Genomic DNA, 25,412 nt, shown 5'->3' with positions numbered 1-25,412 from the left:
GATGCACAGGAGCTCTGCTCATGCATTTCTGGGAGATGCCCGCAGACTGCTAACTGCTCTGGAAGCCTTTCAGCCTTTGCTGCCTGCAAATGGCATTATTATTCACTAATAGCCTTGGCTCACCATGTTGTCTTTTGGTTAGTTAGCAGCTATTCTGCAAGTCAGAGACAGGGAAAGAGGAACATGTTTAAATGGTAGCCAGCTACTGACCTGGAGGAAACAAACCTGGAGGGTTTTCTCTGAGCGATACCCACCATTAGCTGGGGAGTGATTAGGAGGGCCAGTGTCAGCATTTGGGAAGGGGTGTCTATCCTGCCTTCCATGCTGCTGTTTCTCAGCCAGGTCTCTGGTGAGGAGGATGCAGAGGATGTTCCTGCTGACACAGGGTGATAAGGCAGGCTGAGATAGCTGAAAGAAAGGAAACTTAATGTGGCACCTGGCCCCAAAAATCCATGGCACAGCATTTCCAGAGCTAAACGGCTACCCTTTTCAAAGCACTTAAATGACAGGTATTTGTAGAACTCATCAAAAGTCAAGAGGACTTCATAATGAAGTCCTTGCTGCTTTGTTGTGGGTTTTTTTCCAAAAGGTTAGGGTTCAGGTTAGTTTCATTGTTTCTTTAAGGTTACTTGCTCACCTGCTCATTTCTTTCTAGATATTATAGGATTCTGTTATTTACTGCTCAAGCAATCCCAAGACCTGCTCTACTGACATTTCATGGTATTTAGTATTGACCAAACACTACATGATAAATCTTTATAATACTCCAGAGAGACCATCAAGGGAGCAGTTGCAAATATATACATTGCAGTATGTTGTGTTCTGGGTTAAATGAAATATAAAATCACATCACCAGCCTGGGTACTAATGGCTCTATCAGTATTCCATCATGCCCTTGCTGCAGGTGTGGTGGTTGCCATTAAGACATCAACATTTGTTTATCGCTGCAGATGGTAACTGATGGATCACTCTTCCCCTTGGTATGTGGGGAAGAGAATGGGAACTGCGGTAACATCGGGATCTTGCCCTGGTGAATCTACTGATCCATTGCTCAGACCTCATGGGGAATGGTCAGCACCTCGACAGACAGTGGCACAGACAGTGCTGTGCAGTGGTTCAGCGTGGTCGTACACTGCCGTCCAATACACACCTTGGAGCAGAAAGCATTTTCCAGGCTTTCTGCTCCAGGAGAATGTTCAAGCTCTCGGATACTTCTGGATTGGTTTTGAGTTTTGGGTAATTTATGGCCAAGTTGATTTCGCCATCATTAGCTTTTGTACTTTCAGACAAGGTTTAATTTTCTTTGGAAGATGCAGACGTGTGTACAGCTTGATAATACCCTGTTTATTTTACTGACTAATTCATCACTTAAAGTGCAGGACTATAGGTTGAGAGACCAAGACTATGCACAGTCCCATACCCCTAAATCAGGCCAATAAAAGTTAAATTCACAATGTTTGCAAGCACTTTATGCAGATGGAAAATGTCACCTTGTCTGAAATACTTTATGGCGCGATGCTGAAGCAAAAAGAAATCCCACAGTGAGAGATTAAAAAGCTTCACTAATGCTTAGCTGGGAGGCACACAGCTCTGCACCGCCTCCTCCCCATGCAGTGGGGAGGCTTTCCCGGGAAGTAGCATCTGGCTTATGCTCTGGCTCTGTATGGAACAGCTCCAATGAGCTCCAGTGCCCTGACACTGACCTGGGCATCCTTCAACCCAGTTTGAATGGGATGGATGCAGGAGATGTGGTCAGACCCAGTGGTGAGGTGCTTGTTGGCTGCTGGGCGAGCTGCTAGGGCTGTTGCATCAATTCAAGCTCTTGTTCCACACTAAACCCTTTAGTTTATTGCAGGGTTTGTCGGACAAGGGTTCGGAGAATGCTTTGAAGCGGATGGTTATGCTGGGTAAATCTTACCACTGGGTTATCAAGGGGCTTCAAGCCACCCCTTTGCTGTCTCCTGCTACCCAAGATAGAGCCAGGACAGTGCTACAACCATGGTGGGAGACTAACATTTAAAAAGCAGCTTAAAAATTACAAGAAGAACATGCTTGGAGCAACCTGCTCTAGTGGAAGGTGTCCCTGCTCGTGGCAGGGGTTGGAACTGGATGAGCTTTAAGGTCCTTCACAACCAAAACCATTCTGTGATCCTATTATTCTGTATTATAGAATAATTATTACAAAAATTAATAATAAATCCTGAAAAAGAAGAGCCAAGGGGCTTTTAAAATTAATGAAAAAAGAAACCCTAATTTGAGGGGGTGGCCAATATTGCAAGGATGCAGGAGACAGTTACCTCCGTCTCACTGGGATCATGGTAAGGAAAACAGCAGGAAAATAAGGAGCTGGGGTAGTCCCACAAGGGACAGGGAACACTGTCACTGGGGAAAGAAACCTCTGGTGGTCCCTGCCACAGTGCCTGGGAGAGAACCTGGGGACTGTGATGGCAAGAGCAATGCCAGCCCTGCGGAGGGGCGGAATTAAAGCCCAGCAATCTTTGCTAATATTCAAACTCTGTCCATGATTACAGTATCTCTGTTTTACAGCACCCAGCCATTAGTGACAAGCACTGTGCAAGTCAATTAATGATAATGTCTCTTTCCTTGAGATAAAATAGTTCATTCTCACCAGCGGGATGGGATGCACGAAGAGGGGAGCTGCGCCGCTGCCCTTGATGGTGCACGATGAATAGCGGCGCGAAGCCGCTTTCTTCCGGTGCAGTTGCTGGCTTTGTTGCAGATGTAAAGCAGCACTGTTTGAAGCTGTGCCTCTATAGCTGTTCTGTGCTGTCCTCCTTTGTAATGAAAACTTCTCCTTTTTCATAATTTTTAATTTCAAAGCCATCAGGGGTTAGCTTCCTCAAGGCTGCATCTCAGGGTATGAAGAACGGAGTGTCTTAACTATGCTCTTCCTCTCCAACCCAATGGCCAAGGCTAGTTGGCTTTCACCTTCTATAACAATAGTTTATAGCTCTTGGCTGGTGTTTACCTAGTGCCTTGTCTTACTTTAAAACCTATTTCTAGATGTGAAGCCATTTGTTCCTGAGCTGAAGCACTCGCTGCGAGTTTGGGGGAGGTTTGTTTACTGCAGTAACCAGCTTGCTCCATATGTATTCCCATCACTCTCCCTTGCTATAACCTACAAATCTCTCCAACTTATTCAGCTCAATATTGGAGATGGTTTTTGAAGTCTTCTTTAAAGTATAGTGAGTGCCCTTTAAAATTTTCCCTGCTTTGAAAGATTCTACCTGTTCTAATGCAATTCCCTATTTTAAAGATAGGGAATAAATATCTTGGGGATGGTTGGCTCACATACAGCTCCTATCTCTTGAAACATTAATGGTCCATGCTGTTTGATTCGTTTTGAAAGTACTCTGTTCCTGCTTTGTTTATTTAATTCCTTTTCTCTGCACTGGGACTTGCCAAATGGAGCCACGTCTCCCCCAAACCCCCACTGCCACCCTTTCATTCACAGGTAAATGCAGCTCATTTGGTTTTAGCACTGCCAAGTTTTGTTGCAGAAATCAGACATAAGGTCCCTTGAATTTCAAAAATGGGTTTTAAAACCCTTTGTTGGAGAAAGAAATTCTGCATAATTCCTGGGCTTGCTGTCTGTATTTTGTGCCTTTGAAGGTTCACACTTTCCGAACCTTCATGTACGATCGTGTAAGAGATTGAAACTCGGTTTTACCGTTAATAACTGCTGCATCCCCTGCAATCACACAGTTCCAAGAGGGAGCCACTGCAGGAAATGAGCCAAGTCAAATACTGCAGCTTAACAAACTCCTGAGACTTGGCAACAACAAATTCTGCCCCTGAAAATTGCCTGTCGGTTCGCCTGTAGCAGCTACAGACTCTGGGACAGCAATAGGGGAAGAGGGCACCACGACTGTGCTCAGGGCTGCGCAGGAAAATAAATCACTGCATGCCTGCATTAACTGACCAAGCCTTTGCTAACACAACCTAAATGCTAAAGGCTGGCTTGGACACAACCTGAAGGGTGTATTGTACCTTAAAGGGTTTGCCAAAGCTCAGCACTGCTTTTGCTTCAGCTCCAGGGCCAAGCTTGGGCTGTTTGAGCCCCATCAGTGACAGCCCCCTGGTTTGCCTGTGACTCCACTGAACTGCACAGCCCTGGGTTTATTAGTTGGAGCTGTCTTTCCCTATATTAGAATCATTTGAGCTTGTCCTGTCCTGTGGCTGGTATCCATGGCTGTTTGGCTGGGTGTGACTGATATCTCCTCTAATTCATGTTGAATGTCAGGAAGAGAAGAGCTGGGGGAAGAGGGAGCTGCCTTTGGCCATTGTGGAGTCCTGCGCTTTGGGATAGGGACCCCGCTGCTGCCATGGGCTGGGGAGAACAGGGCTGGGACCAAACCAGTACCCAAGCATCTCTGAAGGGAGCACTGGAGCAAAACTGCTGCTGGTCACACATTGCCTCTGCAGTTCTGCTTCTGGGTTTGGTTTTTGCAGCCTCTTGTGCAGAAGGTGAGTGGGGGCTGAGCGGGAGATGAAGATGATTCAGTCTGTCAGAAATATGGACTGTTGTTTTCTCTGCTGCTGGCCTGCGTTGACGACACCACACAGATGGTCAGGAGATGAAGCGCAGGATGTCAGTGCCTGGTCATCTCTGCCCCATGTCTGGGTGACATTTACAGAGGCTTGCCCAGTGAAATCCTCCTGTATGTATGGTCCATGACTGATGCCATCAACCAAAAGCACATGGGCAGAGACTTGGAGTTTGGAACAGAAGCAGGTACAGGCAAGGGCTTAAGTAACCAGACACATTATCTGGTCAGAAAGGGCTAGCAGACGGGTCACCTGTACCCCCAAAACATCAATCAGTGCACAGAAATCCCCTTTTCTGCCTTTTATCTTTCCTATCTACGAGACATGAGATAGCAGCACAGGCTTGCTGCTTTTCTCCCCCTTTCCTCACACAGGATATATAAAATATATATAATTTATAGCTAATGTATACATAAAACAGTGTTCTGTCTCAATACATGCAGACACAGACGAAGCATGTTGCAGAGCCTGTGGGAAAATACTGTCTGCAATGGAGCTTGCTAATTATAGCAGCTCTAATGGCAGCTTCCCCCCACCCTTCCCAACAGCAACAGAGATCAAAACCTTTTTTTGTTTAAAATATTTACTGTAGGGCTTCAAAAATTTAATCAACGTAACGTGACGTTTCCTTGCAGCAGCCGGGTAATAAATATGCAATTAATAGGGAATTGAAATACACCCATTAGCTGTTTGCAGAGCCTCCGCTTCCCCGCTGTAAAATTGCTTTCAGAGCATTTAATGCTCTGCCTACAGCCTGCGCAGGGAGTGAAACCACCCCCTGCCTCTTGGTGGGGAGAGGACCAAGCGCTGCAGAAGTTTGCAGTGGGAATCAGCCTTGTTCCTGCTTCAGCACTGTGACAAGCCCGGGCGATGCAATGGGGCGACAGCTCCACCCACAATTTGTATCTCTCCTGACTGAGAATTGGGCTTTTGAGACTGTTGATATTGCTTCAGTATGCGCAGCTCTGCGCAGCTTAACAGGTCCGGGCATGCCGGTTTCATGGGGTCATAGAATCACGGAATGGTTTGGGTTGGAAGGGACCTCAAAGCTCCTCCAGCTCCAACCCCTGCCACGGGCAGGGACCCCTTCCACTAGAGCAGCTTGCTCCAAGCCCCTGTGTCCAACCTGCCCTTGAACACTGCCAGGGATGGGGCAGCCACCGCTTCTCTAATATAATAGAGAAACAGCTTCTCTATATAATAATATAGAAAATATAGATTAATTATTTTGATGTGTTATTGTGATTTATTGTTATAATAATTCCTTAGACTGTGTTGGCTGCCAGAGTTGCTTTAGGGATGGACTGGGGGGCCTCTTGCTTTCCCATAGTTTGGGGCAGATAAAAATCAGGGCACCCCAAGACTGCTGTAAATGGACCTTGTTCCTTGTTACCCTTTGTGTGAGCACAGCTAAGGCTGTGCAGCTCAATAAGCCTCCAGCCTGCCTTGGTGCCTGTGACCACAGTAGGGCTGGACTGGTGTCCTTGTGTCAGCCAGCAGTTACTCACACCTCCTGTGCTTTCAGGGATGCCTTCCTACCCTCCCTGAAGGCCAAAATGTTCTCACATAGCATGAAGGATCTGTAATATAATGTAAGAACAGGTCCAGGACACTCCATTACCAGGCAGATACTTAACTAATGTTCTACTTGTAGTAGGAGGTCACAGGAGATTTATCTGAAGAGATGCACATAGAAGGAATTAGCAGACAAGCCATTTCACAACCTCTAATACCCTCACCTTCTTAGCTGCTCAGCTGAAATGCCTTAAGGGATACGTTTTACAGGAGCTCCAAAGTGAACTGGAAACTGCTTAGATCACACAACTTATGCATTTTAAATAGCAGTGTAAAATCCTGTGCTTTACAAAAGCACACTGTTGTACTGAGCAATAGAGACAGGCTCCGAGTGGGGATGCTGGAGAAGTTGGAAGTACAATAGGAGGAAAAAACCTGCACATGCAGCAAAACAAATCTGTGACTTCCTAAAGTTTATGATTAAAATTTAAAGATTGTTCAAGTTCTGTTCCCCATCGCTGCTGCTCCCTGGACAAGAAGAGACAGAGAGAGACTGACCTTGAATAATTAAGCGGTCTGTGGCACCAGATCAATTGCTTGTATTGGCAGAGCGCCACAATCAGGCATTTTGAAATGCAAGTGTCAAAGAGCATGTAACTATGGGGCTTTTGGTGCAACGCAGCCAATATAAAGGAGGAGAGGTGAAGAGTGAGAGAAATAGATTAGATTGTGGAGTTTTGAGCACTGGGGAGTGATGGGAAAAGTTTCCATTTCCTATCTCTAACAGGGCCAAACCTGCGGCTGACACAAACCCAAAATGCTTTCTGTTTTGCTCCTGTAACCTTGTAGAAGTGACCTGGAACAAGCTAAATGTCTTCTGAGCGACTTTAATCCATCACCGGTTCAGGAACAGACCCTGAGCAAGTACCAGTCAACAGTTTAATTGAAAACAAACTTTGTAAATCCAGGGAAGCATCTCTGTTCAACAGCAATTACTGAACGAGCCCAAAAGTGCCTGAATCCAGGCAAACAGACCCAGACGCGGTGGGCATTTTTGCTGTGTTTCTACACTCTCTAGCATTAAGGTGACCCAGCGGAATGGAATGTGGTGAGTTTTATAGCAGCCAAGAAAGGCTTTATATTAATGTCAGCCAAGTAAGACCTTGTATTAATTTCAGGAGCCATGGGAACTCCTATTTAAATCTCTTCCCAATCCCTCCAGTACAAGTGTGTACGTGGAAGAACAGCATCAGGCGATGCGATAATCACTGTGCTCCCAGTGCAACTGTCCTAGAAGATGCCCTTGACACTGGCATTATTCCTAAGGCTCTCTGCCAGCCACTGCTATCCAAAATTCAAGACCCTGTAGGTGGTCTTCCATAGAAAAGCACAGCATGCAAAGAGGATTTTTCACGCACAAAGGCCTGAGGACCCATGTACCCCTGCCCAATGGCTCTTTCTAGCCACAAGGAAGGTGGTAAAATGTTGGCACAGCCATCAAAAGGCATCAGGGACTTTCCTGTTCCCTCTTGTAGGGTGGCCTGTGCAGTTGTGCCAAAGGAAGAAACCACATGATAGTGAAGGAAGGGAGAAGACATGGCCATTTCACTGCCAGTTCCATAACTTCGATAGCAAGTTTTGTGGTGCCTGGTGTTTTCCAGAAAGATCCAGGCCCTGGAGTCCTGTGATAAGACAACATTTGCTTTCCCTAGATCTAGTTTTAGAGCTCATAGTGAGTTACAATGTCCAGTTTTCTCAAGCATATCTTCTGGCTGCAAATTCCAGGAGGAAATTAAAACCCAAATATATTTAAAACCAAAGACCATTGATCATTATCTAAAAGGGTTTTTAATCAATACACGGGATGGCCATTCTGCACTGACCTGAAGACCTGGCTGCAAGTAAAGCTCAGGGCAAGGAAGAAAGCATGCTTCTGGGCAGCTGCTGGCCAAATGGGCTGGGAAGGAAGGAGGAGGACAGCATCTTCCTCATGTTCTCCTCCCAACCCTTGATTGTTCTTTCCAGGTACAAGGAGGACCCTGCACTCACTCCAGTGTGAACACAAAGGAAGGCAGGAGTGAGAAGAGACAGAAGAGTTCCTCGAGACTTACAGGGCCAGCTGCTACACCATCCCTGTGCTACTCCAGCTCCTACTAACACTGGTACATTACAAGCCTTACAGTGCCTTTGTTCTGCTCTTTCCATTTCATGGGCTTTTGGTTCACACAGCTTCTATGATGGAGTGAAGGGGAATCAGCAGCCCCGGCTCCCCTCCTCGTTGGAAATGCTTTGAAACGTTCAAAGAACCCAACTCTTTCCCCACATCCCTGTGTTAATATGCACCGACTCTGCTCTTGATGCACTCCATTGTAAATGATGTATGAAATGAAATCTCCTCGCTCGCCTAATGCAGAGAAGAAAGGCTCTTGTAGGCAATGCTACCACATCCCCATCCAAAGAAAAAGGCAGCGAAACCTCAGCTTCCCTATGAACAGGGCTTTTTTAAAGTTGTTGCTCTTCAGTGTTGGTGTTTCTCCCTTTTATTTCTTGCCTGAGAGCAGGGATTTGAATTCAGATTTCACAGAGAAACCCAAGCCACTTACATGTATTTCTGAGCCTTTTGCAGCAACTGTGTGACTCTTCCCATCCCCTCGTCAGAGGGAATAGCAGCGGTAAACTCATTAGACCAGCAAAGCAGCAGTGAAAAGAGTGGCTTAAAACTTGCAGGAGGGAAGAGGCTGGGTGCATGGGGGAGTGGCAGCGGGTGTGAAGCTTGATCTGGATTTGAGACCTCCTTCCAGTTCTATATGGAGCTGTTTCAAAACCAGAACGTGTCAGCAGTCTCCAAAGGGAAAAGGGATCAACATGGATGGGGAGCTATCGCGGCAGCAAAGCCTGAAAGTCAGCAGTATAAAGCAGCAAATACACCATGGGCTGTTTCCAAGGGGCTGGCCCAGATGATGTATTAGTTGAGGGCAAAGGGAAAGTCACTGGAAGGGAGAGTGAAGAAGGTGAACGAGACCTTGCAGGAGGCACAGAGAGGGTATCTCTGCTGGTAAATAGTCATGTTCTGCTTGTGAAGCCCAAGATGGAGCAGCCTCAGCAGCTCCTGCATCAGTGGGACCCATGTGTCCTGTGTGTGCACTCCCAGCTCACCCCTGTTTCCTGTGGAGCACCCCATAGCTGCCCTGCTTTGACCAGGCTGAGGACAGGCAGGGTTAGAGCTTCTCTTCAGTGTGTCAGCCCAGACTGGTGCAGTCAGAAAGCTGGTCCCAGCTCTCCCCACATCCCCAACAGATACCTCATCCTCTCCAGTTTGACACTGATGCTATAGAGACCATCAGGCAAAGCTTTGCAAGAATAACAGAGTAATGAGCTGTGCTGTGTGAAACCAGACATAAAGATCCACCTCTTAGGCCAGCTGACAGTCCATATACTGATGGACTTGTTTGATTTCCTCTGGCAAAAGTAACATACCCCGGCACTGACTGAAACCCCATCTTTGGGGCTGACACACATTTGGCCTGTGTTCCCAATGCTGCTCTTGCATGATGGGCCCTGAGCTCTCTTTCCCTTGGCCATGCAGTGCCTCCTGCACACTGCCACCACAGCACTGCTGCCACAGGCAGTAAACTCAGCTTAGACCTTATAAAGCTTTAGTAAACTTCTAGGGATGACGCTTTTACAGCTGACAGATGAGCCACCTTGATGGATTAGTAGACACCATTAGCCGCCTTTGCTAGACTTCATGTTACTAATGAGTTTTAGGGGCTTTGCTTTCATTTTTCTTCCCCTTCTGTTTGTTCTGAGCAGCAACTTTCAGAATGACAGAACAAAATGCTTCAGGGCAGCAGCTGGAGCTTGAAATTAATAATAAAAAGAAGTAGTTGAGCTGATGTTTGGTTGCACAGTCACGCTAGCAGATGTGTGTGTTTCATACGACCACAGTACTCACAACATGCTTCGCATCCCCATTTCCAAGGAGCCGCTGCTGAACTGGCACATCAGCGCTGCCATAGGTGAGCAGAAAAGCGTCCCAGGGCTGGAAACAGCCAAGAGTTCAACAGCAGGTTTCCCTGGGCACTGGAACTGGTGACAAATAGGAGCTACTCCATAGCAATGAGGTCCTTTTTGCCTGGCTTCGCGCTGACCCTGCGCTGCCATTCACATCACCCTGCACATCACTGTGCTGCTCACTGCAGGGACATTGCATCCACCAGCCCCCCAGAAACCCAGCTTTATCAGCATGGCACAGACAATCTGCTGCACCTGTAATAAATCCTTTTTAGGTATAGGAAGGTAAAAAATCTATGTCAAAGTCTTTAAAATATAAATCTCAAAAGCCCTAAACCCTGTGGATAAGGAAGCAGTTCTGGCATGGGTTCAGCTGCAGCTGACCTCCTTCCTCTCCCTTATTCATGAAGTTAACAGCAAAAGTATCCATGTTTATCTGCGAATGGCACCATTATTTCATAAAGCCGCTTTATTTCCCTTTCTGTCTGTGTCAGAAAAATTCCCTAACATAAACTGAACATTTACTGCAGGCAGATTTTCTTCTCATTGTTCAAGGATAAGATGTGAATGGGAGCTGCAGGAGGGCAGCTATTCTCTAGCTTTATAAAGTGAAAACGATATTCTGAAGACGATCAAAACCAGTAGCAAGTATTCAGCCACTTCCATGATGTGTCACATTATTTTGGCTGCAGAGAGGTGACAGCAACACAGCACATCAGCCCTTGTGAGCAAAACGCGATGCAACAGTTTTTAATCAAACTGTGCTCAGGGAACAGAAACCAGAGGAAAGCAAACCAAGTAATAAGAGTGATTCTCAGGCAGGTTTACTTGAGCTGTGATTAATAATAATAACAATAATAATACCTCGTATTCCCAGACTTTGTCTTCTCCTCTATTACTTTTGAAGCAGTGCCATCTTATAAAAAACAACCCTATTATTCCCTTCCTATGACTTTGACAGGGACAAATCCAACAACTGAATAGCAAGGGTGCTCCTAGCTGGATGGCTGCATCATGTAACACTAGGGAAAACTGAACCCCTCTGGAGGTGCTCTGCAGCCTGCTTCTGGTTACCCTTTTGTGAATACATCAAAACAAACACATCCAGGAGTTAAACCTCCAGGAAAACACACACGGCGTTTCCTGGCTTGTAAATTCCTCCTTTTGGGGCATGGACGTATTCATGACGTAGCTATCCTTCCTCCTATTTGGTACCACAGGTGGTAGCTCAAGCAGGATAACACTGCTGGAATGAACATTTCAGAAGGCTCATCCTGGAAGCTGTTAACTGTATAGTAGCTGCTCTGTTGGAAGGGAGTTTGCTGCTTGAGGGATGCTGATTGACAGGGCAGGTTAGTGCAAGGTGGTCAGGGGATGCTGGTTGTGCTGCTCTCCAAGATAGGGCACAGCACTGAGGAGCCCATCCCTATGCTGATGGTGTGCCCTGTCCCCATGACCCAAGAAACATAGAGGCAGAGCTTTGCTGCTCACGGTTGTTTCTTGCCACTGGGAACCTGCTATTTTCAGCCCAGAAGCGCAAAGCCAAGCAGAGCAGGTTAACCCAGCACTGCACTAACCCAGCAGAATGCTGGAGTGACGCTGAATAAATCACAAGCACCCAGACAGGCAGGAGGCAAGTCACTGCAGTTGCAGAGACAGACCCAAAGAGCTGGCTTTATAAACAGAGCTTCAGGGGCTGTTCATGTCACACAAGCCTGAAAGGATGCTGCTGTGGAGAGCAACCATTTTAAGCTCATAAAATTCATGCAAACAAAGCTGACGAGGACCATAGCAGTTCCAGCAGAGCACTTGAACACTCCCTGCCCACAAGTCACCACTGTCATCTGGGGGGGGGACACACATTTCTGCAGAAGGAGCAGGTTGGTGCAGAGCATCCCTTGCTCAGAGTGGGTACCGCACGATGCCATCCCTGCACACACCAGGCATCCCCCACGCAGGTGGCACTGCCACCAACCTCATGTCGGGCACATCAGGTCGGATTGAACCCATGGGGTACAGTCCAATTATAGAGAAAACCTCAGAGAGGGTTTAGAGCTGGAGAGGGGCACACAACAACTTCACGTGCAGTTGCTCGACCAAGCCCATCAGCTTTGCAAACCCCATTCATGCTAATAATAATCATTAATCAGTTATTTAAAGTCATTCACGTGAAAAGCTATGAGCTTTTTTCTTTTTTTGGAGCTAGTATAAATCAACCTTATAGGCAAAAGAATAAATACAGGGAGACAGCTGTACAGATCACACTGTCACACCAATCACTGCTTAAAAGCACACACTGTAAATAGCAGACAAAATTCACCCCCAGTGGAATGCCATTGACTGCACAGGCTGGAGCTACTGCAGGGATAAATTGGCCTATCAAAAATACATAAAAATTCAGAAATGGAATTGAGTGACGTGCGGGAGTGATTTATCACAGCTCTGCCACTTAACGTGACGTTATCACTAGCGAACCCACTAAATATTATGGGCTCTGTTAGGATTCCTAAGGGGCCAAACAACAAAGGAGGCGGCAGCAGTTGGATGAGGCAGGAGGGGGATGCACACTCCAATCCAATGGCCAGGGCCAACAGCTACTCACCCAGTCCTGAGCTGAGCCTAGACACAGATGTGTGCTATGGGGTGTCAGCCCTCAACAGCACTGGCTGCACATGGTCACGCATGTTCCCGGCACACAGGAGCACACGGCATCACCACCAGACCCAGCAGTGTCTTGTCTCACAAGTGGGAGATTAAAGTCCATCGAAACACAGTGCTTCGGGAGCCCACTGTGTTCATCTGATTTCTGTTGTAGCATCCCAGCTCCGTAACACCAGGGCTGTAGCGTTGCTCTGGCTGGATTTCCATCTTCAGCAGCTTCAGCTTGAGAAATGAACCTTGCAGAGAGTGGGAGGGAGAGGAGACATCTCTTTTTGTGACGCTCATGGTGTTACCATCATCTCAGACCTTAAGAAAATCATCAGGCTGCTCCATCAGCAGTGGGAGCCGAGCATGCGGTGGTGTCTGAACAGCTGAGTATGGTGTTTAGATACAGTAGGAGTCGTTAAGCTCGGTGCATGGGCTCATCAGGGAGTGTTGCACAGACATTGTGTATCACAGTATGTATTTAATGACAATAATCATGTTTTCATGGAGATGGGCTGAGGAATTCTGCCCTAGTGTGGAAGAGTCCAAACTCAGCAGTTCTGCTCAGGGACCTGGACTCAGGCAGATGTACAGCTCAGGATGGCTTCAGCGATGGTCCAGCCTTGCCAGTGCATCCTGGCCAAGGCAGAGCACAGCAGAGGGCTGGGGATGCAGAGCCAGGCTGCTGGAATAAAAGAACAAGCCACTGTTTTCTCTTGGAAGGAAAAAAAATCCACCACAACTTGCTAAATTGCCTTACCGGGATTTGATTATTGCGGATACCGGGCAAGGCAGTGCCAGTCACAGATCATTTGTGGGAAGCAATTTTAATAGGGTTATCAATATAAATAAATAGAGGGATTTTTTTCCCCAGTGTGCTTCCACGCCTGTGTTGAAAGGCTCTTTTCATTACTCTCACAATAGCTGCTGATCATGTTCTCCCATTCTCTCTCACAGCGTCCGTGGCCGTAGCACATGGAGGCACTGACTTCTGCCTGCACACACCGTGTTCTGGTCCAGCAGCTTTGCAATTTCCATCTTCTTATTCTTCTTTTAAGTTGTTAAAGACAGGAGCACAAACAGAAATGCTGCCCCTTCAGAGACGCTGATGGCGAGATGTACCACAGTGTGGGGATGGGTACCCCGTGTACTCCCCAGGGGACAGTCAGGGACCCCAGGCACGGCTGCTGGCATATAAATGGGCCACATCCAGCCCAGGCAGCCACTGAGCCTTTCCTTGATGTGGTCACAGGCTTTCACCTCCAGGAGATGGGGCAGGAGGAGCTGTTTCTTGTAATCGAAGTGCCACGATGCATTAGTCTGGAGATGCAAAAGAACAACAACTGCATCTTAAACCATGATAGTTAATTTATTATTGCAGAACTGAAAGGCAAAGTGTAAGATGGGTTTTTTTTCCCCACCCTAGATAGATTGTTATAAAACAGATACATTAATTTGATTTTCCCCCCACCCACAGCTATAAAACCAGAAAGTTCTCAGTAGACTCGAGGAGAGAACTGTGGGTGTCATGATGACTTATGCCCTTGAAAAACTTCACCAAGTATTTCTAGCAGGAGCTGCTAACAAACCAAATCTTATTACTCCTTAACAGTGCAATAAGCAACAGTTTGGGATTTTATCCCTTTTTTACTCAAAAATCCCAAAGCATTTTCCATGCATCTAGCAGGCCTTGTAGGCAAGAGCTTTTATCCCCATGCGGCTGAAGGATGCACCGAGGTAACAGAACTTGGTGCAACTTAAATACATGAACAGGCAGCAAGCAAGAAAACAAGTTTTCCTCCCAGCAGTCGCCTAACCCACAAGAGGCTTTTTGCTTTGAAACAGAGCCACGCAGAGCATTATTTGTTTTTACATCTCTCCTCTTCCCTCCTGACCACACCTTATTCCTGATGGATAGAAACAAAAACACCACAGAAATGGCCGATTTCTTGGGAGAAGCACAGAGAATGTGAATTGCTTCTCAGCTGTTTCTGTTTCAAATCCCTGAGGACAGTGCCAGTACATGGCTTGCACACCCATGCCTGCTGCCTGGGTCTGATGTCCCACCATCATAGTAGGTCCTGTGCTGCCCCTTGGGTCCTGATGTGGTTTGGGTGCTCTCTGTATAGCCTAACTGCTGGCTTGGATGTGGAGGGGAGTTGTGCCTGCTCCCGAAGAGCTGGGGGCTGTGTTTCCACAGTGAAGGTGCTCGTAAGGAGCTGCTCAGCCTCCGGCCATCCTACCTGCACTGCCTTCCCTCGGCACTCAAATAACTGCAGCCCAGACCACATCAGGGCAGTCACCTCCTCTTAATATGAGCTTCTGGACAGCACTGCAACAGAACTAAAAGAATTAAAAGAAACAGAACTAAAAGAATTAAAAGAAACAGAACTAAAAGAACTGAAAGAAACCACAAAACTAAAAGAGGGAGCTTGAGGCTGGATATAAGGAAGAAATTTGTTATGCTGAGGGTGGTGAGACACTGGCACGTTGCCCCAGAGAGGTGGTACATGCCCCATGCCTGGAAACATTCCAGGTCAGTTTGGATGGGGCTCTCAGGAACCTGGTCTCATTGAAGATGTCCCTGCTTATGGCAGGGTGATGAGACTAGGTGAGCTGTAAGGGCCCCTTCCAACCCAAACCATTTTATGATAAAATCTGGATGTGTTATTTCTTTCATGATCAGATTCTGTCTTTCCAGAACCCAGGTATATCCATCCAGCTCCTGCATGGCAGACAACCACAACCCGTTAGCATCCAGAGATGCTCTGAAATGTTATTGAATCGTTTCCATGCCCAATGGATTATGCTACTAATCAAATCTGACATATGACTAGCCGGAATACCTGGGCCTTATTCACAGCTGGAAAAGTCACCTGGCTCGGATTCAAAAACAGCTTAATCAAGAGGTGGCCTTTAGAGTAAAGACAAGGTATTTTTCCAGGTTTTGATTATTGGGTGTAGGTAACAGGGAACTGAAAGATGCTGATAATCTGTGCAGCTACATGAAGAAAATAAAAGTAAACGTTATCACGCATCACTGGAGGGTTTGGGATAAGAGTTGGCCCTTGGACTACATTTCAAAATCAGACACTGAATCTTGAAGAATTCAGCCAGATATAAAAGGTGATAACATGGAAACTGAACCAGAGGCTCTTTTGTGGGGCTCTGTAATCTTGACCCTGCCTCTGTTGTGCCCATCAGGCTGCATCTTACAACATCACTTGGCTGCTAAAAACTGTCTGTAAATTGGACACGGTGTGAGAAGCAAATACAGCAACTTTGTCCATAATGGAAGTTTTCCCAGCATTAAGAAGCAAATAGCTTCAGAAAAGGACAATTTGGGTTCTGTAGCCATTGTCATTTTATAGGACTGCGGCAAAACAACTGCAGAACCCAAAGCGACACGTTTCCCGCTTCTCTCAATGTGGTTAGAGTTCAGCAGAAAATGGGATACTAAATTAAAGAGAGCTATCACAGGCTGATCTTCCGTGCTCAGATATATAGTTATACACAAGTATACCACCATGCATAACCACAGCTACATCCCCACAGCCCCTGTGTGCACAGCGAGCCACTTTCCTGCAGAAGAAGAATATTTGGGATGCTCTGCTGTGACATTTATTGACGAAAGTCCCAGGGGAATTGCACCTATTCTTTTTTGGTATTACCCGTGTAATGCAAGATATAAAATTCTCAGTAGATGTTCTAAGTTTGTATTTAATAGACCTGGAGGCTCTGAGTGCCTTTTCACAGATTGCGTTCCAGCTGTCTGCCGATATTTGAATGTGCAGGTCTTGGTCCCATGCTGTGCAAACAGGCAGCATCCCACACATTTTGTGTACCAGGAGTAATTTATGAGTCTATCTATAAAGGAAATAACAGTGCGTTAAGAAGGGGTTATGTAAAGCTCTGAGATTGAGAAGTAGCTCAGTTAACTCAGTACAACTTCCCAACATCACCGTTATGTTTCAGCTGATTTACAAATACAGGAGGCCTTCAGCTGGTTATTCATATTCCTTCTGAAGCAGGCAGGGAGGAGGGGGGGAAGTATAATAACTGTCTCTGCATAAATCTCATGTCACTAAAAGGCTCCTACCTTGAAACCTCATATTCATTAACCATCTTTTGCAAATACAAGTGTCTGAATTGAACTGCAAGTCCCAAGACACTGTGGGATATTCTGGTACCAACCAAATAGAGGGGAAAATAAAATGAGAGGCACTGCCATTTATTTTCAATCTCATGCCACAGGGATTTCTTCCAAATTGCCATTTAATGCAGATTCTACAGGCAATGCATTGGAATCTGCAGAATAAAAACCCACATGGAGCACCCAGCACCCCTGTCAGGAGCAATGACGGAGCAGTGCGGCTGCACTGGGGGCATCCTGCCTGCCCCCCATGTTGAAGGGAATGCTCCAACACCACACACAGTGATCCAGGCTCTGCTTGATCAAAATAAACCCACTGATTTGCAGCAATCATTTTGCTTTCCCCAAGAGGAAACCAGCCTCTAGATATCAGTGACTCTTGTTTTGAAGACCTGTCTGCAAACCATTTCAGTCCTGCTTTGCAAAGGCAGCTAGCAGGTAATGGGGTCTGAACAACAAAACCTTCCCTAATTACAGAGCAGGTTGCATTTAGCAGCCTCACATCACTCCTCAATTGCAAACAGGACACAAAATGCAGAAGTCACAAGCCACTCAGCCTAGCAAGCGCAGCATTATTTATTTAATGTCCCTTAGACCATGAATATTTAAAGTAGAAAATGACCTCTAAACAGAACAAAGTTATCAAAATCCATATGTGCCACCTCTTCACCCAGAGGGCAAGCTGAGTTTGCTGCTCGGCTCTGGTCAAAGGGGACCAGAGCGGAGGCTTCATCCTTCATCTCAGTAGCTGGTAATCCAGCCATCCTCGTCGTGGCACTGACCTACAAAACATCTTTCTACAGATCTGCCTATAAACCATTGGTGTTGGGCACCAGTTTGTATCTACTTACAGGTGATAAAGAAAGTGGGAGGAAGCAGTGTCTGGCACTGGCCGGATGCCCCACGCTTGATGCTGTTGCTCAGGTATGTCCCCAGCATGCTGCAGAAGAGGTGGCAGCATCTGAAATTCCACTAGAGCAGCTTGCTCCAAGCCCCTGTGTCCAACCTGCCCTTGAACACTGCCAGGGATGGGGCAGCCACAGCTTCTCTGGGCACCCTGTGCCAGCGCCTCAGTACCCTCACGGGGAAGAGCTTCTGCCTAAGAGCTCGTCTCTATCTACCCTGCTTTCTCCCTGCTTTACCCCAATCTAGTGTCAGCATCAAACATTTCTACTCTCATTAAATATTCTATTCATTTCTGTTCTGTTTTCCTTAAATCTCTCCTCTCCCAGTTTTCTTGAGGCTGCCACTAACATCTTATGCACCCCTTTTTGGAGGCGTTTCTTTACAAAAGAATCTGAGGGACAAAGATCCAAGAAAACAATTCTTCCCCAAACCCACCAATGGGAATGGCATTTTTACTGCATTTCTCAGCCAACAGCATTGCTGCTCTTCAGGGATTTCCTAGTGGCTTTGGGGGTATCTCCGAGATCTGTTGTGGGGAGAGCCCTGGAGCACTGTCACCACCACCTGCATGGGGTTGTGCCGTATCAGACAAATGGATCCACATGGATCAGGCCCATCTGGAAATTAGGGATAAAAATGTTTTGCTACCTTGCATGCCCATTACAGGAGATCTTCATTAGCACTGGGAAGCAATCAGGACCTCCATGTGATGAGTGCCATATAAAGCTGTCCGTGCGATGCATCCGTCACTCAGCCAGGCAGCCTGAGCTGAGTCCTCCCCTCTTGCCTCCTGTCACACAAGCAAGACAGCCTGAATATAAAAGCCAAGGAACTGTCTGACATTTTCTCTGGTGTTTTAGCCACTGGGACTCAAGCTTTGCCAACTGTTTGCACCTAATGTTGCAACCAGCACATTTCAGCTTCAGCTTGTGAGATTTCTGGCATTTCACTTGAAAAGATGCTGCGTTCCTAAAAAAAGCTCTTTTTGCAATGGAAGCTTCTCACAAAAAAAAAATGATTCACACCCGTTTTTCACCAAAGTGTGCTGAAAGCAGGGGAAAAAAGAGCCAAGGAGGAAGCAGCAAGCAAGCGGTGCTGGAAAGCTCCGCAGGGAGATGAGACCCTGGCTGGTGCGCAGCAGTATGATAGTGTGATTTGCTTTGGTACCTGCTTTGTAGAGCTGGGGCCTTCTCGAGTTTCTCCATCTGGCCAAGAAGAGGAAGAGCTGAAATAATCATCACCAAGCTGCAAGGCTTGCAACTAAATCTTCCCCTCTGTGAGGTGAATCCATCGCTGTTTAGTGCAGGGATGCTTGCGCCACCCAAAAGAGTGGCTGGACCAGGACCAGCTTGGGCTCTGAGATGGCTCCATTCTGGGCTCACCGGTTTCCAACATCTCCTCCAGGAAAAAAAAGCACTTTCCAAATGTGTTTTCACCTCAATGACTGGAATCCCAGCTCTGCAAAGCTGCTGGCTTCAGCAAGCAGCCCCTGCCCTGCTCCTCACACTGACAGCTCAGGGTAGAAAGCGGCTTCCTGGGTGCAGTCTGCCACCAGGCCAGCCTGAAAGACGGAAATCAAAGAGGATGAGAGGTAGATTCATTATAGACTAATTAATCCAGCAACAGACTCCTGGACAAAGGTTGATGACATTCACTTCAGGATAATTTTGCAATAAATATGAGGATTTACAGAAGTAAAAAAGCAGTTGGGAAGAGATTATTTTTTGAAGCATAAATGTAACTCATTTCTAGACCCCCTCCTCCACATATCAATTAATGAAGCAAATCATCTGTCTGAATCAAAGATGTGGGAGAAAACCACAGTTATCTATTTGAACTACAAAAAAATTAAAGGATTTAAAATGAAACATGTAATTAGCCTGTAGGACTCTCTGCTGCAGGTTATTGAGGCAAAGAGAAAACCTTCCCAACTTTCAGAAAAGGACTCGACAGCTACAAGAATAGCTTTTGCTGCTCTACAAAAGAGGGGGAAGCGCTCATCTTCTGCAGACAGGCAGGTCCAGCCAGAGCCATAGGGTTTGTAGTTCGGCCCCTACCCAGGCTCCAGCCGTTATCCCATTTTGCTCTGTTTTGTGTTCTTTTCTTGGGTTTAATTTTGCTATTGTTTTCATCTACTTACACGTGCAGGAGCATCTCACTGCCCACTCGCAGCAGGAGCTGCCTTTCCCTGGACCATAAGGGAAATTAGGAGAGCGCAAACATCAGCGAACAAAACCCCTCATATGTCGGGTCCTGCATTGATGCTCTCCAGTGATTGTAAGCGCTGAACCTCCATCAAAGATGCTGGCTCTGCGTCCCCTGATATCAGGCAATCAACAGATAGCAACAACACAATACCCGACATATGAGGGGTTTCATTCACTGGTGTTTGTGCTCCTCTGATTGAAGGCAGGCGAGCAGCACTACACATGGCTATTTTCATCAGCCCCTGGTGCTGCAGGACACATAGCTGATGAACACCAGCTGGCAGAGGGAGGACGTGTTCCCACCAATTAGCTGTATGATGATGCTCTGCAATCTCCTCTGAAGCATCTGGCGCGGGCCACTGGCAGCCCGGGCTACGGGAGGAATCGGTGCTCTGTTGCACTGTGGCAATGCTCACGTTATTAAAGCTTAGATGAAATGAGGAGTTCAATGTCAAATCTACAAGCCCAGCCAAAGGCTCGGCAGATGCTGCATATATAAACTCATACAGGGGTTAACATCGCTCTGGACAAGGCTGACATTAGCTTTCATAGATGCAGCACAAGAACATCCCTTAGCAGGAATCTTTTTTCCCAGAGATTACCACTGCATTAACATGAAATACCTGTGGGTCACATCTGAAAATCCCCCTTTATCATAGCTATGTATTTGCAAATGCAAGAGACCCCAGGCAGTACAGGCACCACTTATCTTTCACCGAGATCTATGCCTAACCTTAAGCACGTTTTGTTGCCCCTTCTTGCATCAGTGCAGAAGCCAGTGCAAAATGCCATTATAGGGAGCTGGAAGGGTTTTCATGCACTCTTGTACTGCTGAAAACACCCACCCAAAGCAGAGAGAAAACTCCCGCTTGGTGCCTGCTGGTCTTACAGTGCCTAAAGGGGCTGCAGGAAACCTGGAGAGGGGCTTGGGACAAGGGCCTGTGGGGACAGGCCAAGGGGAATGGCTTTAACCTGCCCGAGGGGAGACTGAGATGAGCTCTTAGGCAGAAGCTCTTCCCTGTGAGGGTGCTGAGGCGCTGGCACAGGGTGCCCAGAGAAGCTGTGGCTGCCCCATCCCTGGCAGTGTTCAAGGGCAGGTTGGACACAGGGGCTTGGAGCAAGCTGCTCTAGTGGAAGGGGTCCCTGCCCATGGCAGGGGTTGGAGCTGGAGGAGCTTTGAGGTCCCTTCCAACCCAAACCAGGCTGGGATCTATGAAGCAGGCAGGTCAGCATAATCCCGTTACCCCCAAGTAAATGACCCCCTGACATCTCCATGAGGTAGAGAGCAGAGGTTTCACCAGCCCAGTTAATGATTCACAAGCCACTTGATCACGATCTTAAAACAAAAAAAAAGGTGAACAGAAAACGATTCCCTCACAAATAAGATCACTTTGACTAAGTCACTTGCTTCTCTTCAGAGGAGATACAAGGTTTTTCTCTCTTCCTCTGCAATCTGGCTCCCTTTTGAAGTTAAAAGAAAGGAAGGTTCAGGGGCTTTTTTAGTTAAGAAGAAAAAAAAAAGCCCTTCTCCTCTTTGAAAATGTTTTTTCTTAGACAATTGCTGTCTCAAATTTTAACAAATACTCACTAATTTGCACCTTGTTCAAAAGCCAAATGGTAAGTTTGATTTTTTTTCTCCCCTCTACTGAATGTTACTCTGCCTTTCTTTGTCTTAGTGGCAGAAGAGAGAGTCTTAAAGGAATCAAACTACCAGCTCCATTCCAAATTTCCACAATTTGTTATGTAATTTCTTAAAAGGAGCCATAAGGCCACTTGAAGGGGAAAAAAAAAGGAAGAAAAATCTTTTAAAAAGAAGAAAGAAAATAGATTTTTTTTTCACCCATCTTCTTATAGATGAAGTAGAAGAGACTAAAAAAGGCGTTTCATTTGAAACGCTGTATTCAAGCCCGAGGAAAATAGCTGACAAGGTGTCCCTGCTAGGAGATTCATTTGCAGAGACCAGGCAGAAGGAAACCAAGAGACTTGCTTCAAGGACAAAGAGAAAGGAAGTTTTGAAAGAGATGAGCTCAATTCAAAGCATCCTTTTTGGTTTTGGGGTGCATTTTTGAGCTGCATGAGAAGGGAAGCAGGGTTTGTTTTCCTGAGAGGAGGATGCGGGTTCTGCATGGTTTGGGTACAGTGGGTGCAGTGAGTGATGGGCAGGATGGGGAGCAGGCAGGGAAGAGCTGTGTGTGTGTCTCCCTGCACACTGCCTTGTAAATAGGGGAGGCTGCAATGACGGAGCAGTGCTTTAGGAACCAGGTACTCGGGGCTGCTCAGGCTGCTCTGCGTTGCTCCAGCAACAAGCAGCTCATCGGAGCGGCCAGAGAGATTTCCCCTGTGCGAACAGCACCACCAGGATTCACTGCCATGGGTGAAGGGGGGAGCCAAAACTGGGGAGCAGAGGGGGCTGGCACCTCAGTCCTGTTGCACGTGAGGGTTTGGAGCAGCCCCAGCACTCAGGAACATGCATCTCCTTACAAGCAGGAGAAGCAGCCCTCCTGCTTACCCAGGACCAGGGCGTGAGTCAGTCCTCTAGGCAGCTTAATGCTCTCTCTCTCCTGCCATGCACATGCATACACATAGGCACCAGCATGTGCCATTCATCCATATGCATACCCACAAGGGAAGCATAATGAAATGCTTCCAGCCTGTCCTTTCCCAGCAGGAGCAGATTCTCCCGGGGTGCTCATGATGGAGTACATGCACCAGCTCCCCCGTGCCATCACCCAAACCATGCCGATGGGCACACCACATTCATCCTTTCCAGTCTCCTCCACTCCAAGGTGGGCTCATGCCCAAACCTTGTCCAGCTCCTCACTGCTCCACAGCTGGAGAGAAGCCAAAGGCTGCTGTGTGCATGATGAGCTTTGCTCGGGGCTGTGAGGAGGCTTCAAACCAGAGAAGAGAGATGAGGGCAGCAAGAAAACAATGTGAGAGCAAGAGGTTATAAAGCTAAAGGTGGTTCTAGGGAAGACAGGCTGGCTTTTACACCAGGCATTGGAGCTAGGGAGAAAAAACAGCCTCCGGCTTGTTGTTATTTACTAGTATGTGCTGCGGTGGGTGTGTTTGCACATCTCTGATCAGCTGAACAGTTTGTGTGTAGCCCTGGAAGAATGGCAAATTAACCCAGGATTCTGGTGCTGGAGACGTTTTGTACTGAAAAGATGCTTTTGGTGGCAGACTCACAGATTCCCTCCTGGATCGCACATTTGCATCCAGGATGTTTTCTCTCCAATATAAAGCCAGTGAAAACAAAACCAAACCAAACAGCCAAACACCCTTTCCAACAAAAATAAATGGAGCTGAAGCATCAAAACATATCTGTGCACTGCTGCTATTTGCTTATGAAATCTAAAAACAAAAGTCAAAGCTGTCAATAGAACTTTTGGGTCTTTTCAACTCAGAACACAACTTCCTTTACAAGCTTCCTCCTAGTTTTTAAAGTGCTTTCAGGTGAAAACCAAAGCAGAATTAACCCAAATGGCATTTTCCTGCTTTCATTTCTCTTTTCATTGCAAATCCCCGCTGAGGCTGTCCCCGCTGTCTCTCCAGGGAGCTGAGGACACGGATGCTCTGCAGCTCTGCTCAAGGACACAGAGCCAAGCCCAGTGAGCTTTCATGGCCCCCTTCCTGCCTACACCACATCACCTGGAATCAGACACTGAGAAACCATCATGGTATGGTCAGTATTGGAGCCACCCTGCCCCTAGCCATCCTGGTGAGCCTGTTTCCTTCCCGTGTTGAAGAAGACTGAGTGCATTTTTAACCAGCATGTCTTAAACTGCATCTTCTTGGTGTAAAGCAGCCACCACCACCAAGCCAAGCAGCAGGAACACATGCACCTGGTCCAGTCCTTCCATGAACAACTCAATAATGCCATGCAAATGAAAAGTATTCTGCATTAATATAGCTTTGCCACGGTGCTGTTATGGACACAAATGAGCTCGCACTGCATGAGGGAGCAGGCTTCCACTGCATCTTGCTTCATTAGCAGCCACCCCGTCCCTCATGCACTCTTTCAAGGTGCACTACAAAGCCTCAGATGTGTGAGGGGGACAGGGATGGGGTGAGCAGGGCAGAGCATCGTTTCAGGGACCTGTTTCTGCTCCTTCAAGGTGCACGGCAGGGTCATCGCTGTGTGCTCTTTTCTCCCTCTATTCTTTCCCTGCTTGGTTCTCACAGATTAGAAACCCAGGTTTTAGCTTTGCTGGCCCACATTGTTCCTCCCTCCTCCCCAGCCATATTAAAAGCCACAGGAGGGTATTTATGTGAGGAGATCTTTGCAGAGAATCCCCTGCTCGGTCCCTGAGGAGCATCGGGTTTGTTCTTCTCCGGCTCCACGCAGCAGTAACGCTGCTTTCAAACCTACCTCATGCACCCCAGCAGTGATGTGGCCACCCCTTTCCAAGCTGGGATGGGGACGTGCCTGCCTTGCCCCCATCCTGGGCATATCCCAGCCCTGCTTTTGATGGTCCCCGGAATTCCCATGGTCCCACATCCCACTTGAGGGAAGGCAGCTCAGGGCATGCCCAGCACACGGAACCGATTCCTGCCCGGTGGTGAGACAGACGTCCCAAAACCAAGTTATTTCTGCAGGTATCATTTCTTCTTACCTTTCTGGTTACAAATGATGGGAGGCAGAAGCAGAGGTCTCCTCCTCCTCGCTGCTGGCACCCCTGTGCTCCCAGGCAGGAGCAGTTCCCACAGCAAGTCTCTACAACTAATTGCCTGAGCTGCTTCCCAGCACCCAGGGGAGAGGAAAAGATCATTATTGCTTTCAAAATGAGACTGTGGAGAAAATATACAGTGAGTCCAATTGTATTTCCCAGTGAGTCCAAAGCAGCAATTGTATTTCCCAGGGCTGGAGGGACCCTTTGTTGCCAGAGCCACAAAGAGTCTGACTCCAGCTCCTCATCCATCTGGGCAAAGAATACATCAGTACATAGGGCACTACTGCATAGGCCAGGGAAGAGATGTGCTAATGGTGCTCCCATTTCTGTGGAGAGGGGGCTGACAGCTGCAGCAATAGCCTCTGCCACCCCTTCTGCAGCCTCAGGGCTTGGCTGTGGGGTCTGTAAACCAGGATTACCCGGCTTAGGTGGGACCATGATCCTGAGGAACCCCAGCCTGGGCTGGGCTGGCCTCAATGCCTCCACCTGCAGCGCTGATGCTCCAGAACCTCTCATCCCAGGTGGATGCAGGGTGGCTCACGTGCTGCCGAGGCTCTGTGTTGGGTCCCCGCTGCGATAGCGGCTGGGTTCACCCCGGCAGCTGCTGCAGCCCGTGATCCCCTACGGATTGTTTGGTTTGAAGCTGTTGTGTTTGTTTTCTTTCACTGTTTACTTTCAAGTATAAATGTGCAAGCTGGGGAAAGTGTTCCTAATGCCCCATATGTTTCC

General features: G+C 47.3%; 1 long non-coding RNA gene across 2 annotated transcripts; it reads right to left on the bottom strand.

Moving 5' to 3' along the window:
- Nucleotides 1-293: 293 nt before the first annotated feature.
- On the bottom strand, nucleotides 294-24,751 carry LOC134168094 (uncharacterized). 2 transcript variants are annotated; one of them, XR_009966406.1, is made up of 5 exons: nucleotides 24,627-24,751; nucleotides 18,971-19,364; nucleotides 18,452-18,593; nucleotides 12,691-14,064; nucleotides 8,518-8,761 (listed from the first exon to the last, which is right to left on the bottom strand). It is a non-coding gene; the product is annotated as an uncharacterized LOC134168094 (long non-coding RNA). The 2 variants fall into 2 exon arrangements; XR_009966407.1 differs by lacking the exons at nucleotides 8,518-8,761; nucleotides 24,627-24,751 and adding an exon at nucleotides 294-408 and having other exon boundaries at nucleotides 12,701-14,064; nucleotides 18,971-20,092.
- Between the last annotated feature and the right edge of the window lie 661 nt (nucleotides 24,752-25,412).

The sequence above is a fragment of the Pezoporus occidentalis genome, unplaced genomic scaffold, assembly GCF_034315485.1.
Source record: "Pezoporus occidentalis ecotype Australia unplaced genomic scaffold, CSIRO_AGI_Poc_V1 ctg30, whole genome shotgun sequence".
NCBI classification, from domain to species: Eukaryota; Metazoa; Chordata; class Aves; order Psittaciformes; family Psittacidae; genus Pezoporus; species Pezoporus occidentalis.
The sequence above is the reverse complement of the archived record's forward strand: the minus strand, read 5'-3'. Positions and strand labels throughout refer to the sequence as shown.